Genomic DNA, 17,796 nt, shown 5'->3' on the forward strand with positions numbered 1-17,796 from the left:
TAACAATACAATACTACAGAAAAGTTTAGCTTGCAGTCAACTCCAAATATTGATCAGAAGTTATTAATTATAATTCTGAGTTGAACTGGTGCAAAAGTAATTGAGTTTTCAATAATGGCTTTTTTCAGTTGACAAAAATGCAATTGTAAGACTGAAGCATTGACTGGCTTCTCGTACACTAGTCATGCACTAAATCAATTTAATTATACCATTAGGGAATATCAGGAACAGTATTTTAAATCTCTATGAAATTTATGTTGAGCAAACTAATTTATTTGACACTCATTCAACTTCTATTGATGTGGTGCTATAGAGTGATCTTTTCATGTGGAAAAGGAGAACCATTATCTGGATGAAACATTCAGTAGAACATTCTTTAAGGATTTTATCTTTGACACTCATAAGTAAATTGTTTTACTTGGCAATTATCATAGCTTCATAATTCCATTTTTTTCATGATTTTGATCTTCTACAATTATCTACTGTAACATATACATCCCCGCCCCCAATTTTTCAAGGAAAAAAGTGATTGAACAGTAAATTACTTTATTAACTTTTGTGTTTGTCAAGGTAAACCCTAATTTGCTCAGATAACCAAGAGAGGCTGCATAGGATAATAATGTGATAATGAAAGATGTTCAATATCCCAGCAGTAAAATAGACAGACCAGAATAACTGAAGGGGCAAGGTGAAACCATACAATTTTATCAACCACTAACTGCTTCTTAACATGATGGGCTGAATTTTTACTGACCCCCCGACATCGGGGTCATGGTGGGGGAGACCGGAAAATACTTCCGGGAGAGACCCATCACAATTTCTGACACCGGGAAGGCCTCGCCCCATTTTACTGGCGGCGGCAGGACCTCGGAGTGGCCCCCCACCCTGCCGCTCGGCGGAGGTACCCCAATTACCATATGTAAAGTACTACTTACCTTGACTGATCATGCATCCTGCTGTTTGTTACTCCACAGTGCTGCATTTTTTGCTGAACAGGCGGCTGTCACATGCCATCCCATTCATGAATGAGAAAAGTCGACGGGACAGCATAAGTAGGAGTACTCGCTCACAGTGCGGGTAGGTCTGGATATACCAGGGTCTCAACTCTGCATACTTGAAGGGAGGTGGGAGGGGGGATGGTATTACTGGGGGCACAGTTCTGCAGGCATGAATGGAGGTACTGCGTGCACTCCCTCTGTAAATGGTTGCTCTGCGCCATTATTTCTTTGTGTGAATGAAGGAGCAATGGCACTCCAGTCACCCTGTGTGTGGGGAGGGTTCCAGAAATGGTAGGCTTGTAAAGGTTATCTGGCTGGTGGGGCAATCGATGCAGCTGTTACAATCTTAATGTGGTCACTCTTAGTGGGAGCTAAGAGGGGCAATGTCATACCACACCACATAGTTGATGCATGAAAGCACCTGATGTACCAGTCAACATAAATGGCTGCCCTGTTAGGAACCTTCGAAGAAGTGAAGGAACCGAGTTTAATTGCAACTTGGAGATGGGGATGGTTCATCCTATATTATTTGATCCGCTTCTAGTGAGGATACAAATGCGCCACAGGCAAAACCAGCAAGCAGGTGCAGTACACATAGAGACCCTGGTCATGAGCAGCAGTTGCCCCCAAGGAGAGCTCATCACTACAGATCACCGCCCATCTACAGGTCCCACAAGACATACCTGCAGATGTCTGAGTGCCAGCGTCAGAAGTGACTGCGGATGTCGAGAGAAGCAGTGACGCATCTCTGTGCCCTGCTCAATGATGACCTGCAGCCCATGGGTTTGAGTTTTTTTTTATTCATTCATGGGATGTGGGCGACACTGGCCAGGCCAGTATTTATTGCCCATCTCTAATTACCCTTGAGAAGGTGGTGGTGAGCTGCCTTCCTGAACTGCTGCAGTCCATGTGGGGTAGGTACACCCACAATGCTGTTAGGGAGTTCCAGGATTTTGACCCAGCGACAGCGAAGGAATGGCGATATAGTTCCAAGTCAGGATGGTGTGTGACTTGGAGGGGAACTTGCAGATGGTGATGTTCCCATGCATTTGCTGCTCTTGTCCTTCTACTTGGTAGAGGTCGCAGGTTTGGAAGGTGCTGTCTAAGGAGCCTTGGTGCATTGCTGCAGTGCATCTTGTAGATGGTACACACTGCTGCCACTGTGCGTCAGTGGTGGAGGGAGTGAATGTTTGTAGATGGGGTGCCAATCAAGTGGGCTGCTTTGTCCTGGAGGGTGTCGAGCTTCTTGAGTGTTGTTGGAGCTGCACCCATCCAGGCAAGTGGAGAGCATTCCAAAACACTCCTGACTTGTGCCTTGTAGATGGTGGACAGGCTTTGGGGAGTCAGGAGGTGAGTTACTCGCCTCAGGATTTCTAGCCTCTGACCTGCTTTTGTAGCCACGGTATTTATATGGCTACTCCAGTTCAGTTTCTGGTCAATGGTAGCCCCTAGGATGTTGATAGTGGGAGATTCAGCGATGGTAATGCCATTGAATGTCAAAGGGAGATGGTTAGATTGTCTCTTGTTGGAGATGGTCATTGCCTGGCATTTGTGTGGCGCAAATGATACTTGCCACTTATCAGCCCAAGCCTGGATATTGTCCAAGTCTTGTTGCATTTCTGCACGGACTGCTTCAGTATCTGAGGAGTCACGAATGATGCTGAACATTGTGCAATCCTCAGATACTGAAGCAGTCTGTGTAGAAATGCAGCAAGACTTGGACAATATCCAGGCTTGGGCTGATAAGTGGCAAGTAACATTCGCGCCACACAAGTGCCAGACAAAGACCATCTCCAACAAGAGACAATCTAACCATCTCCCCTTGACATTCAATGGCATTACCATCGCTGAATCCCCCACTATCAACATCCTAGGGGCTACCATTGACCAGAGTGGACATCCTATGCCAGTGGCCCTCAAAGTAACAGCAGCTCTTAACTTTAACGCCTCTACGTCATTTCAGGGGTCCACTGGAGATCTTTGTGGGGTCACTCAGTCAGCAGTTCACTGCTGCTTCAGGGAGGTCACTGATGCCCTGTACCGGAGGGCCAGTGACTATGTCCACTTCACGACGGACCCTGGGAGCCAGGCCCAGAGGTCCAATGGTTTTGTCTCCATCACGGGATTCGCACAGGTGCAAGGGTCATAGACAGCACGCAAGGGCTCATTAAGTCTCCCGCCGGGCGACCAGCTGCATTGGTAGACTGTAAGGGCTTCCACTCACTTAACGTACAGTTAGTATGTGATCACCATTACTGCTTTATGCAAATCTGTGCCCACTTTCCAGGCAGCTGCCATGACACCTTCATCCTGCACCAGTCCCAGCTGGCGCTGCTGTTCACTGAACTGGCTCAGATGGAGGGGTGGCTTCTTGAAGACAAAGGCTACCACTCGCCAACATGGCTCCTGACACCAGTGAGGCACCCCACCACTGCTGCAGAGGAGAGATACAACACCAGCCACGGAGCTACAGGAGCCACTACTGAGCAGCTGATCGGCATGCTGAAAATGCGCTTCCTGCATAGATCAGGTGGCGCCCTGCAGTACGAACCGGAAAGGGTAGCTCGTATTGTTGCTGTTTGCTGTGCCCTGCATTCAACAGGCGGGAGGCCTTGCAGGATGACGACTGACGTGAGCAAGACTCCTCCTCGGATGACGAGGACGCTGAGGACTTGCAGCAGGAAGGGCGCACGGGAGGACAGAGAGCATCCAGGTGCCACATGCAGGATGAGCAGCGAGCAAGAGAACTACAGCAGCACCTTAGTGATCAAAGCATCTCCACGCTATAGGAACCACCATGGGCTCTGTAAGCCGCAAAGCACCCTCGTTCACCTGTTGTGCAGCAGTCCACATCTGCAACATCTTTGTGTCCATCCTTACTGGCAGCAGCAGACTGAGCCTTTGTCCATGTTACTGCATCGTGGAGACGCACATGTGTAATACTGGCATGGCACGCCATAGTTCTATGCTGGGGGGTGGGTGGGCAGGAGGCCCTGAAGGGCAATCCTCAGAAAGGATTGAGAGTAAGTGAGCAGGGAGATCAATTCTTGGTGGCTGGACCCAAGGACCTGGCAGCAATGCCACAAGAAGTCTAATTATCTCACCTGGGTGATCAAGGTCAGTGAATGCATCTTCACACAACATCTCCCCATCACTCCATCAGCCTCTCACACTGCTCAACACACCACACCCCCATCATTCACCCAGCACCAGTCCCTGGCACCCAGAACTCACGTGTAACATCCAGATGCTTCACCTCACACTCACACACCTATGAATGCTGCCAGTCTCACACCCATCTCTCCATGTGCCTCCACATACCTCCAACTATTCAGCTATTGCAGGCACATCATTCAAGCACAATGCAACACAATCGCTAGCAACCTTCTCTTTCTCTCTTGCAAGACCAGGTGACACACAATAGAAGGGAACAGAGCAGAGCCAAAGACTCCTACATTTCCTGAGACCTACAGAGGAGATGGTTCTTTGCATCATGGAGCCAGCTGTGACAGAGACAGTGGCATCCGGCATCACTGAGGAAACTGAGGATGATAATATGTTCCTGCCTCTGCCCCTTCTGAACTTTTAGCACACCCTTATCCTCATATCCAGCATCATGAGCAAGCTGATGATGGTGTGACCATGGGCCTCTTGCTTTCCACTCTGCTCCCCCTTCCATCACCCCAACCATCACCTTCTGATTTCTGCTTTCAGACATCCAAGAACTGCTACCCACTCAGCCATTGCAGCCCCAGAAGGAGAAAGAGTAACAGTTCAGCAGTGATGTACAGTCCTTGTCACTTAATCTGACACTCGCAGCCACCAGCTCAGATTCTGCCACTGCAAATACTTTGGAGAGTGGTATAGAGTTAGGATCAGCATGTGGTAAGTCACTGGGCATGAGTGAGCTGCAGCATGCCAGAGGAAAGGATGGTTTCCCTGCCAGCTCACTGGAGGGCAAGGTTGTCAACAAATTCTGCTGCAGAGGACTCTGATGAGGAGCTCGATGGGGCAGCCTACAGGCAAACACTGAATGGGCATGCACACCGAGATGCTTAGTGCATTGGTAGGCTTGTCAGACAGCCTCTTGTCACTATTCAGGAGCATGGAAGAGTCCAGCTCAAGATTGGCAGATGGAATCATGCAGAGATTGTCCTCTCCACAGCCTCTGTTCCATCTACCTGTCATACTGCAGAGGCAACTGCAGCCTCCATACCTGTTATAGCCTCTGTGTGGATATGGTCACCTAATTCTCTGCCCTGCCTGAGAGGATACAGCAACACTCTCTGCCAAATCCAGGAACTCATTGCAACACCTCCTAAAACACTTTGCAATAGAGTACGTTCTTCAAAGTTACTTAACCTGTAAGTTGGGTGCCTTGCCCTTTCGATAACATTAGTATTGGGCCATTCTTGTAGCTGAACGCTTGACCTTTTTTGAGTGATGTGCAAATTCATTGAATGGGCCTGCACGGTCCAAATTCGGAAAATGGGCGTTACATCAGCTGGCCTGTGTGACATCATGATATCACCAGATCTGTTGCTCCTTGTGCGAGCCCGCTTTTCAAGATAGTAAGCTGTGCAGGTTGTGTTGGAAGTAGCTGGCAGCGCAGCATATACCCCCAGGAGAGCAATCAGCTTCTGTAGTGCCATATCCAGGGGCACTAGGGATCCAAATTTTGCACCCTATATTTTTCTCCATGGATTATGTCAAAATGATAAAGAGGAAGTCCATTTCTGACTGCTACTGTTGCTTACAAGAGTTGTGCTGTTGTAAGATTCATGAAATAAGCCGACCAAAATAGATTTTCATAGTGCTATAGTTTTGAAGAAAACTTCTATTCAGGTTCTTTAATCAATAGAAGATAGTAGAAAAGGCAATAGTCCAACATACTGTCATAAACTAAACAGATAGAGCCAAATAACAATTCCTGACATGAATTGTGTTTTATGAATTGATTGACCAATATACTTTTTATTTTAGAGACAGGTCTTTCTGATGTAGATATTTTAACTTCCTGGAACTCACTACTTTCCAACATATTTCATTTAAAAAATCAGCTTTATCATTTTTTACTGGCTCCCTGCTTCCCCATTGTTCTTTTTGAAGGAGTGTAATGAACCATACTATAGTTTTATTTCTACCCATCAGAGGTAATCATGAGTATCTGAATGAAGATGTGTGTGTAAGAGAGTCAATATAGAAAGGAGTATGTGTGAGAGCTTGTGGGGTTTGTGTAAGGAAGATTGAGTGTTATGTAAAAGCAGCAGATTATATTTTTCTGTAAGCTTAACTAAAAACGCACAGAATCAACAAGAATAACTTAAATTTTTATAGCACCTTTAATGCAATAAAATGTCCCATGTCGCTTCACAGGAGTATTATAAAACAAAGTGTGACACTGAGCCATACAAGAAGATATACGGTCGATGGCCGAAAGTTTGGTCAAAGAGGTAGGTTTTAAGGAATATCCTAAAAGAGGAAAGCATGGTAGAGAGGTGTAGGCAGGGTATTTCAGAGCTTGGAGCCTAGGCAACTGAAAGTGCAGCCACCAATAGTGGAACGATTAAAATCGGGTATGCTCAAGAGGCCAGAATTAGAGGAGTGCAGATATCTAGCAGGGTTGTGGGTTTGGAGAAAATTAAAGAGATAGGGAGGGGTGAGGCCATGGAGGGATTTGAAAACCAGGATGAGAATTTTAAAATCAAGATGTTGCTTAATAAGGAGCCAATCACAGGGGTGATAGGGGAATGGGACTTGGTGCAAGTTAAGACATGGACAGCAGAATTTTGGATGACCTCATGTTTACGGAGGTCAGAATGTGGGAGACCAGTCAGGATTGCATTGGAATAGTCAAGTCTAGAGGTAACAAAGGCATGAATAAGGGTTTCAGCAGCAGATGAGCTGAGACAGGGACAAAGCCAGGCAATGTTCCAGAGGTAGAAATAGGCGGTCTTAATGATGGCGTGAATATGAGGTGGGAAGCTCATCTCTGGGTTAAATGTGACACCAATGTTGTGAATAGACTGGCTTAATCTGAGACTGTTGCCAGGGAGAGGGATGAAGTCAGTATGGATGTCAGATAAGCAGTCTGATAGTTTAGCAACAGTGGAGGAGTAGAGAGATGTGGTGAGGTACAGTTGGGTGTCATCAACGTAAATGTGAAAACTAACACACATCACATGAACTTGCATGGAAATTTCTGAATTTTCTACAGATTTGCATAGCATTAACCCTTGTGAATAACAGCCTACTCCTTCAGTTGTGTAAAACAGCTGCACGGAGCAGTTCTTGTCAGTGGTCCCACCAGGACATCTTCTTGTTCTTCCTTGAATAGTAGCCAGGGATCATCAACATCCATCAGACCCACTAGAACAGATAGATGGGACCTTGGTGTACTCTCCCAACTGAAACATCAGCCTATCTTATGCTACCATTACCTGGAGTAGGGATTGAGCCCCAAATTCTGATTTAGAGGAAAGAGCACTGAACCACGTTAACACTTCTGCTGATAATTTAGGAGTCAAATACAGGGTTGGTTGGGGAGGATAAACAAGAGAATCGAATAAGTTTCTTCTTGCTCCCTTAAGAAATACAAGTTTGGATATTAAGGTCGATGCAAGTTTTTATGGATATTTCCTTTCTTTTCTTTTTATAATACAAATGAAATCACTCCTATAACTCAAGCTGAATGTTTTAGCATTGCTGCCTAAAGAAGCCACTATTATTTTACTATTATGCTTGGATATAAATCTGTGAATTCACAAGGTTATGATCAGTGGCCAATACCCTTGGAAGTGTGATTCAAAGACAATCAATTTTAAGCACCCCAAATTTTGCTTATCTAAAACATCTGCCAACAGTTAAGTGAGTGAATTTGAAAAACTGTCTATTCCTGTCACTGTAATGGAGTCAACCCAAGAAATTCTTGTCAGAACTACAAATAAATAACTCAACAAGCAGATATATATCCCCCAAGTGATTTGAACTACACAGCCACAAGCTTAGTTCCTTCAAGGAAGATCATTTAGATTTGTAAGACAATCTGACTAACATTAAAGTATGGAAAACAACTGAAAGAGTTCACATTGTCCTTGTACTAGTTGCAGAATCTAGGGACAGAATTCTGGGAAGTTCCATTAATCATCCTGTGTCATCTCCATAAGGAGAAAAACTAACAATAGATGATTGAATGAAAAATTTATCCGAGTGAAGTGTTGTCTGTTTGAGGGATTGAAGCACAGCAAAGAATTTTTAGAATATTTATGCCATTTTCTTAACTGCTTGCATTTAAAGTAAAAGCTTTAAAAATAATCCTTACAATAGACCAGATAGTTCCCTCAACAGATTAGTCCTGTGTAGAGAATTAAAGTGAATATGTAGTTCAATTTCATCCATCTGCTATATTTGACCTTCTTTCACTGCCTCACTAGACTTCATCAAGTCACAAATATCACCTTTATTGATGGTACTTCCTTGATTTGACACCAATGTTACTTTTTTCTGATCTTACATACATCTGATCTGAACATTAATGGTGCAGCATTCAAGGAGAATTTTATCACAACGATAAATTACTGTGGTTTAGTAAATTTTCCAAGTCCTATCATGTAATATTCAACATTAGGGGGCAGAAATCAGTCTTGGGAAGTAATGCGATATGAGCAGTATTGAATTGGCCCCCTGTTATACTTCCCACCCCATACTCAGTTCCATTGGCCCATTTAGTGCTACCACTCAACAAATTTCTATCCCAGGAAGGTTACCAAATGAGGAATAGGTATTTTGAAATCTACATACTATACATATGATAACATTCTGTAAAAAGTGAAAAAGCAATGTTTTATGTTAGAAAATAATATTAGACTGTCTCTTTATGTCATGCAACATAACACGAATGGTGATCTGTATCACTAGGACAGGTGCTTTGCTCTTATCACTGAGGTTTTTTTTATTCATTTATGGGATGTGGGCATCACTAGCTATGCCAGCATTTATTGCCCAACCCTAATTGCCCTTAAGAAGGTGGTGGTGAGCTGCCTTCTTGAACCGCTGTAGTCCATGTGAGGTAGGTACACCCACAGTGCTGTTAGGAAGGGAGTTCCAGGAGTTTCACCAGTGACAGTGAAGGAACGGCGATATAGTTCCAAGTCAAGATGGTGTGTAACTTGGACGGGAACTTGCAGGTGGTGATGTTCATATGCATCTGCTGCTCTTGTCCTTTGAGGTGATAGAGGTCGCAGGTTTGGAAGGTGCTGTCTAAGGAGCCTTGGTGCGTTGCTGCAGTGCATCTTGTAGATGGTACACACTGCTGCCACTGTGCGTCAGTGATGGAGGGAGTGCATGTTTGTTGATGGTGTGACAATCAAGCGGGCTGCTTTGTCCTGGATGGCATCGAGCTTCTTGAGTGTTGTTAGAGCTGCACCCATCCAGGCAAGTGGAGAGTATTCCATCACACTCCTGACTTAGTTATAGTTATTAGTTATAGAGATACAGCACTGAAACAGGCCCTTCGGCCCACCGAGTCTGTGCCGACCATCAACCACCCATATATACTAATCCTACACTAATCCCATATTCCTACCACATCCCCACCTGTCCCTATATTTCCCTACCACCTACCTATACTAGGGGCAATTTATAATGGCCAATTTACCTACCAACCTGCAAGTCTTTTTTTTTGGCTTGTGGGAGGAAACCGGAGTACCCGGAGAAAACCCACGCAGACACAGGGAGAACTTGCAAACTCCACACAGACAGTACCCAGAATTGAACCCGGGTCGCTGGAGCTGTGAGGCTGCGGTGTTAACCACTGCGCCACTGTGCCTTGTAGATGGTGGACAGGCTTTGGGGAGTCAGGAGGCAGGAGGTGAGTTACTCGCCTCAGGATTCCTAGCCTCTGACCTGCTCTTGTAGCCATGGTATTTATATGGCTACTCCAGTTCAGTTTCTGGTCAATGGTAGCCCCGAGGATGTTGATAGTAGGGGATTCAGCAATGGTAATGCCATTGAATGTCAAGGGGAGATGGTTAGATTCTCTCTTGTTGCAGATGGTCAATGCCTGGCACTTGTGTGGCGTAAATGTTACTTGCCACTTATCAGCCCAAGCCTAGATATTGTCCAGGTCTTGCTGCATTTCTACACGGACCACTTCAGTATTTGAGGAGTCGCGAATGGTGCTGAACATTGTGCAATCATCAGCGAACATCCCCACTTCTGACCTTATGATTGAAGGAAGGTCATTGATGAAACAGCTGAAGATGGTTGAGCCGAGGACACTACCCTGAGGAACTCCTGCAGTGATGTCCTGGTACTCAGATGATTGACCTCCAACAACCACAGCCATCTTCCTTTGTGCTAGGTATGACTCCAACCAGCAGAGAGTTTTCCCCCTGATTCCCATTGACTCCAGTTTTGCTAGGGTTCCTTGATGCCACACTTGGTCAAATGCTGCCTTGATGTCAAGGGCCGTCACTCTCACCTCACCTCTTGAGTTCAGCTCTTTTGTCCATGTTTGAGCCAAGGCTGTATTGAGCTCAGGAGATGAGTGGCCCTGGTGGAACCCAAACTGAGCATCACTGAGCAGGTTATTGCTAAGCAAGTGTTGCTTGATGGCACTGTTGATGACACCTTCCATCACTTTAACTGATTCAGAGTAGACTGATGGGGCGGTAATTGGCCAGGTTGGATTTGTCCTGCTTTTTGAGTACAGGACATACCTGGGCAATTTTCCACATTGCCGGGTAGATGTCAGTGTTGTAGCTATAGTGGAACAGTTTGGCTAGGGGTGCGGCAAGTTCTGGAGCACAGGTCTTCAGTACTATTGCCGGAATATTGTCAGGACCCATAGCCTTTGCAGTATCCAGTGCCTTCAGTCATTTCTTGATATCACGTGGAGTGAATCGAATTGGCTGAAGTCTGGCATCTGTAATGCTGGGGACTTCAGGACGGGGCCGAGATGGATCATCAACTCGGCACTTCTGGCTGAAGATTGTTGCAAATGCTTGGCCTCATCTTTCGTACTGATGTGCTGGGTTCCCCCATCATTGAGGAAGGGGATATTTGTGGAACCACCTCCTCCAGTTAGTTGTTTAATTGTCCACCACCATTCACGACTGGATGTGGCAGGACTGCAGAGCTTCGATCTGATCCGTTGGTTATGGGATTGCTTAGCTCTGTCTATTGCATGCTGCTTATGCAGTTTGGCATGCAGATAGTCCTGTGTTGTAGCTTCACCAGGTTGGCACCTCATTTTGAGGTATGCCTGGTGCTGCTCCTGGCATGCCCTCCTGCACTCTTCATTGAACCAGGGTTGGTCTCCTGGCTTGATGGTAATGGTAAAGTGGAGGATATGCCGGGCCACGAGGTTACAGATTGTGGTTGAGTACAATTCTGCGGCTGCTGATGGCCCACAGCGCCTCATGGATGCCCAGTTTTGCATTGCTAGATCTGTTTGAAATCTATCCCATTTAGCACGGTGATAGTTCCACACAACACGATGGACGGTATCCTCAATGTGAAGGGGGGACTTCGTCTCCACAAGGACCGTGCGGTGGTCACTCCTATCAATACAGTCATGGACAGAAGCATCTACGGCAGGCAGATTGGTGAGGACAAGGTCAAGTATGTTTTTCCCTCGTGTTGGTTCCCCCACTACCTGCTGCAGACCCAGTCTAGCAGCTATGTCCTTTAGTACTCAGCCAGCTCCTTCAGTGGTGGTGCTACCGAGCCACTCTTGGTGATGGACATTGAAGTCGCCCACCCAGAGTACATTTTGTGCCCTCGCCACCCTCAGTGCTTCCTCCAAATGGTATTCAACATGGAGGAGTACTGACTCATCAGCTGAGGGAGAGCGGTAGGTGGTAATCATTAGGAGGTTACCTTGACCATGTTTGACCTGATGCCATGAGACTTCATGGGGTCTGGAGTCGATGTTGAGGACTCCCAGGGCAACTCCCTCCCTACTGTAGACCACTGTCCCACCACCTCTGCTGGGTCTGTCCTGTCGGTGGGACAGAACATACCCAGGGATAGTGATTGCAGTGTTTGGGACATTGTCTGTAAGGTATGATTCCGTAAGTATGACTATGTCAGGCTGTTGCTTGACTAGTCTGTGGGACAGCTCTCCCAACTTTGGCACATGGCCCCAGATGTTAGTAAAAAGTACTATGCAGGGTCGACAGGGCTGGATTTGATGTTATCGTTTCCGGTGCCTAGGTCGATGCCGGGTGGTCCGTCTGGTTTCATTCCTTTTTATTGACTTTGTCGTGGTTAGGTACAACTGAGTGGCTTGCTAGGCCATTTCAGAGGGCATGTAAGAGTTAACCACATTGCTGTGGGTTTGGAGTCACATGTAGGCCAGACCAGATAGGGACAGCAGATTTCCTTCCCTCAAGGATATTAGTGAACCAGAAGGGTTTTTACGACAATCGACAATGGTTTCATGGCCATCATTAGACTAGCTTTTAATTCCAGATTTATTAATTAAATTAAAATTTCACCTTCTGCTGTGGTGGGATTTGAACCCATGTCTTCAGATCAATCTCCTGGGTTTCTGGTTACTGGTCCAGTGATAATACCACGATGCCACCACCTACCCTAGGTGCACAAGAAGAAGTCATAGTCCAAGTTATGTCAATGTGACATGACATTTTCTTTTATTCATCGATGTAGTATCTGGAGTTTCTGAGAATCAAGTGCGAGGGCAGCTGTTATATTGCCTATTCACACCCCTTTTGAATCTGAAGCAAGCAGTGGTCCATGCATAGGTGCATAAACACTGCTCTGCTCAGCAAATCCTGACTGCTATTGAATTATCTAATGTTAGAACCATCATCCTTCTGCTGAAACATTTTAATGTGTACAGCAAGTCATCGAAGTGCTCCATGAAATGCGTGTTTTAAATATAGAACAGTAGACTGTCAACCAGCAGTAATTCTACTGGAACTGATAGATATCTGCATGGATGTGACATTGCCTCTTTCACCAAACTTGCCATCAATGCTAATTTTCTTTTTCATAAGAAATAGGAAACATTATACTGCATGTTTGGTGTCAATGTGTGCAACGAAGCATGCTGCATCAATGCCACCCCCCAGTTATGGAAAATACAATCACAGAAGGGAATGTGCAAACATTACATTTTCATTTTTTCTGGTTTGAAATACTAATAGCTAGGAGTGAAAAATGTCACTAATTCAAGCAGGATGACTATATTTAAACAACATATGTAATAATATCAATAACACATGTTACAATCAGGTGATGTGGGGTCGAAGGGCTCCCCTCTTTTCCCTTTCCTTGCTTGATGACAACAGGTTTATTTCTTTTTTAAGTGGATATACTTGCCAATTCAGTGAGTGTTTAACTGTTCATGCGCCACGATCATGAAAAGAGCCAATCGGATAGGTTTTCTTCAATTTAGCAAAATAAAGAGTTTAGCTTTATTATGCTTAAACAGATCTAAGTAAAATAATAAAATATGCTCCAACTTTCACATACATACAAACGCACAAACAGGTTACAGAATGGGGAAGGATAGATTGGTCGAATTAGAGTCCAGAGAAATAAAATGGGTATATAGTCTGTGGAGGTTAGTGACTCAGCTGGATTCAGGCTGAATTTGGTGGTTGCGTGGCTTTTTTTTGGTAGTCCTGAGTCTTCTGGTTTGAAGTTGTGGATGGCTGATTCGGTGTTTCTCTGGGAAGCAGCAATGCAGCTGATTTCCTTCAAGGGTCTCTGTCTGTTCTTTCTGGAACCTCCTCAAAACTCCCTAGCTCCACCCTCAGACTTAAGTAATTAAGCACAGTGATCACCGATTGGTGAACACAATCAAACACAGATCAATTAAACCACTGAACACTACTTTCTGCAGCAAGGCATCTGCCTCGGTGCTCACACTCAGCTGCAGAGTTCGAAACTTGCAAAGTTTGAGTGGTTCATCTCCACCAGATTAATATTCAGGTTTCCTGCCGGTGGATTAAAAAACTCATCATTCAACATAGTATGTTTTCGTGACACACACCATCATCTGAAATCCTGCTGCCATTATGTTCAGGTATTAGGCATTATTGCTCTGTTAAAATCTCACTGTTGAAATCTGATTAAAGTGCAACTGGAGCTTAACTATGAAATTTAACAGCGAAACCTGGCCACTATGATGTCATCTATGAAAAGAAACATGCCATCTTTCTCAGCACCAAGTGTACGTAATAGGGCAAGTTTGGGTACTAAATATTCCCAGCTAAATTTTAAGGAGCGATAGAGAAGGCGGATTAAAAGGACATTCTCTCTCTCTGTAGTGTCCTCATTGTTCAAGGGTTGCTAATCATGGCTTATGCCATGATATCACTATCGAGGTGGCAGGCCTAAGGAAATAACTCAGCTGGTACAGACATTGAACCTGCACTGTTGGTGTTATTCTGCATCATACTATAGCTATCTAGCCAATTGAGCTAACCAACCCCTAAAAGGACATTACGAGACTTTTTAAAATAAAAGGTGCTTGGATGGGTTATGTCTGGATTGAACTAAGAAAGAGTAAGGAATATTTTACAACATTGGGAATACATTATAGAGTACCAAACAATGGAAAGAAATTTGTAGATAATTTATAGAGGTTGTAGTACTAACAGAGTTGTAATGTTATAGGACTTTAACTCTTAAATTTGCATGAGCCAAAATGGGAAGGGGTTCTTGGGATCCATTCAGGACTGTTTTCTTAATATGTTGCATGAACAGCAAGAAAGCATGCAGTGCTAGTTCTGTTTCTGGGTAACAAACAGGCCTGATAAGTAAGTAAGCTGAGTGCGGGAAAACCCTTGGAAAGGAGTGATTATAATCTAATTAGATTGAAATGGAAATTAAATAAAAAGGATAAGTCAAACAGAAAGAACTGATGAAATAAAGACCCAATGAAGTAAAGCTCCTTTTGTAATGTAGCAGCCAATTTCTGCACAGTAAGATCCTAGACACAGCAATGAGATAATGACCAGATAATCTTCTTAGATGATGTTGATTGAGGGATAAATGTTAGGTAGTACACTAGGAAAGCTCCTCTACACCTCATTGAAAAGTGTCATGCAATTTTTTTTCCTGAGAGAGCAAATGAAGCCTTGGTTTAATGTCTCAACTGAAAGACAGCATATCCAACAGTGCAATACTCCCTCAGTACTAGCCTAGATTATCTGATCAAGTCTTTAGAGTGGGGTCTGAACCCAGAACTTTCTGACTCAGATGCAACAGTGCTTCCATTGAGTCACGCTGAGACAGTTGGATTGGGAACTAACAAATTTAATTTGGATGAAAGGGGAATGAGTCAAGGTTAACTGGTTGGCAAAATGACACAAATAATGGACCGCAATGGGAAATATTTATATCTGAGCTGGTTAAGATATAGATTAATTAAATACATTCTGACCAGAAGTTAAAGAGAGGTAGGTATTTAATACTGGGGTTCAGTGGAGATATTTTTAAAAAAATTAAAAATGTGGAATAATACAGAAGAAAATACTGAGAAATATGCAAAGTATAGAAGAAGTAAAATATATTAGGACAGCTAAGAGAGGGTATTAAAGAAGATTGTCAGTCAATGTAAAAGGAAATCACTCACAAGAATTAAAAGGATAGGCAAAAATGGGCGGAACTACTTGGAAATGAAAGGGACCATCCTGTAAATGCTCCACGAGGGAGGGGAGGTGATATTTAAGTTTAAGAAGATGATGAAGAAGGATGAAGAAGATGAAGGTGGGATTGTAAGAGTACCTGAGGATGATGTGGAGGAGCCTCTTCTGCCGATAAAGTAAAAATGAAATTTCATTAAAAAGGTCATTTTCTGCCAGCCATCTGTTATTTAAAGGTGCAGAAAAACTGAAAGGATGATGCCTGGGAGGTCAAAGCTATCTTCTTCAGGCCTGGCAACAGCCTGGAAAGAACCTGAGCACCAATTTGGATAAGGCTGATGCAACCACCAAGATCATTACTGAGCATACCATTATCATTTTGAAGTTGTGCTTCAGATCAAAAGTTTCATTATGGTACTGTCCCTGTAAGATCTCCAGTATCATTGCTGTTGCTATACGCTATCTAACTTTGTTCTACAAAGAAGCTTAACCAAGGGTCCCAAAACTGGAGGAGGAGTGAGTAAAGAAATATGTGGAAAAAGTAGTCAATTTGGAAACAGTGCCTCAAAAGGATGAAGACAGTGGTCATAAGGAGCAATTTCTTGATATTCTGCTAGTGTGTTGGAGAAAGACTGGTAGGTTAGGCATCATTATAAGATACATCTAACTAAGTGCTAGAGCTGCACCATTAAGGAACCCTCCCGTTCATTTGTATAAAATAAAATGTCCCTAAACTGAACTGTACTTTTATCAATGCTCATTCTTTTTGTGCTCCTACAATATTCTGCACAATGACAAAGATATTCTTGCACAATGTACATATCAATTGCATCCAATTTATTTTATACTCTGTCTGATACATGAATGGTGTCAGTGTGTTTTACCACAGTGTTTTTGATTAGTGCTGTGTACAATGTCTCAAGCCTAACTTATTTCTTCCAAGTGGCTGCTCTGTAGAAGGGGTAAGTGTGTTAGCCTTTAAAAGAGGTGAGAAATTGAGCTCATTAGTGGCCATTACTTGGGCACTATGGGCACCCTTAGAGCTCCAAAAGGGAGTCCAAGGCGTACTCACTTGTAAAATGAATCACGCTGGACGCGATATTCGTGCAGCTGTTTGTGTGCACAGTGAATGTCTGCTGGAAGCATGCAGAGCAGGCATTATGTCAATCAGCATGCAGAGCTGATTTGACCCCAGCTTTCCTATTTTGAAACTCAACACTACAGCTAATGCTTTCTCTTAACCTCACAAAGTTGAACATGCATTCAGCAGCAGCAGGGACCCTACCCCCATCCTGCACCACCACTATTTAAAGCTGTTAACTCCGGTGCACACTTCATGCACACATGTGCATCCTGCACACAATAAGATACAAAATGAGATATATCAGATCATTGGCATACTGAAACAATACTTCTGCTGCCTAGACCACCCTGGTTTACTGAAGAACTGAACTCAGCAAAGCAAATGTCAGGACTTGTGGTGGTCTGCTGCACAAACTTGCCATCATGAAGGAACAACTCTTGCTATCAGCTATATGGCAAGCAGCTCAGGAGCAGGAGGATGAGGAGGAATAGGAGGTAGAGGAAGTGAGGAGGCAACCTAGATAGTCCCTTTCTGCCCAGGCTGTCCGTGCAGTACTCATCATCGTGCGCTACCACTGCAACACAAATTCTGCATTCACCAACAGTCCCACACCTCACCTTTCCTCTACAACTGACCATCACAGTGTCTGCTTGACCACAATGCAAAAATAAAAATCACCACAAAATACACATTCCAAACCAAATTTATAAATGAAAGGATACTTTATTGCATACAAAAGTCAATGAAACACCCTTGTGCATTCCCTGAGTGCCTGTCTTGACGTGCCTTTGCCTGTCCTACACAGCAGTATCCCAGTGGCTGCAACATTGCTGGTGGAAGTCTGCTAACTTTCAGTGGAGGAGACTGCAGATGGAGGATGGGCTAGAGCAACTCTGGGTGTAGAAGGACTGCAACTCAGCATGGGCAGCAGCAGTCTGCGTGGACTGCCTGACAGGCAAAAGCAAGGGCACTGGCAGAGTGACAGTGGTGGAAGAACAAATGCTGTCTTCATGAAAGAGGATAGGAGGTTTGTGCTCTATGAAATCACTGCCACTCCCCCAGGTCAGTGCCTCAGCAATCCTAATAATCTGCT

This window comes from Heterodontus francisci, chromosome 11 (assembly GCF_036365525.1).
Source record: "Heterodontus francisci isolate sHetFra1 chromosome 11, sHetFra1.hap1, whole genome shotgun sequence".
In the NCBI taxonomy this organism is placed as follows: domain Eukaryota; kingdom Metazoa; phylum Chordata; class Chondrichthyes; order Heterodontiformes; family Heterodontidae; genus Heterodontus; species Heterodontus francisci.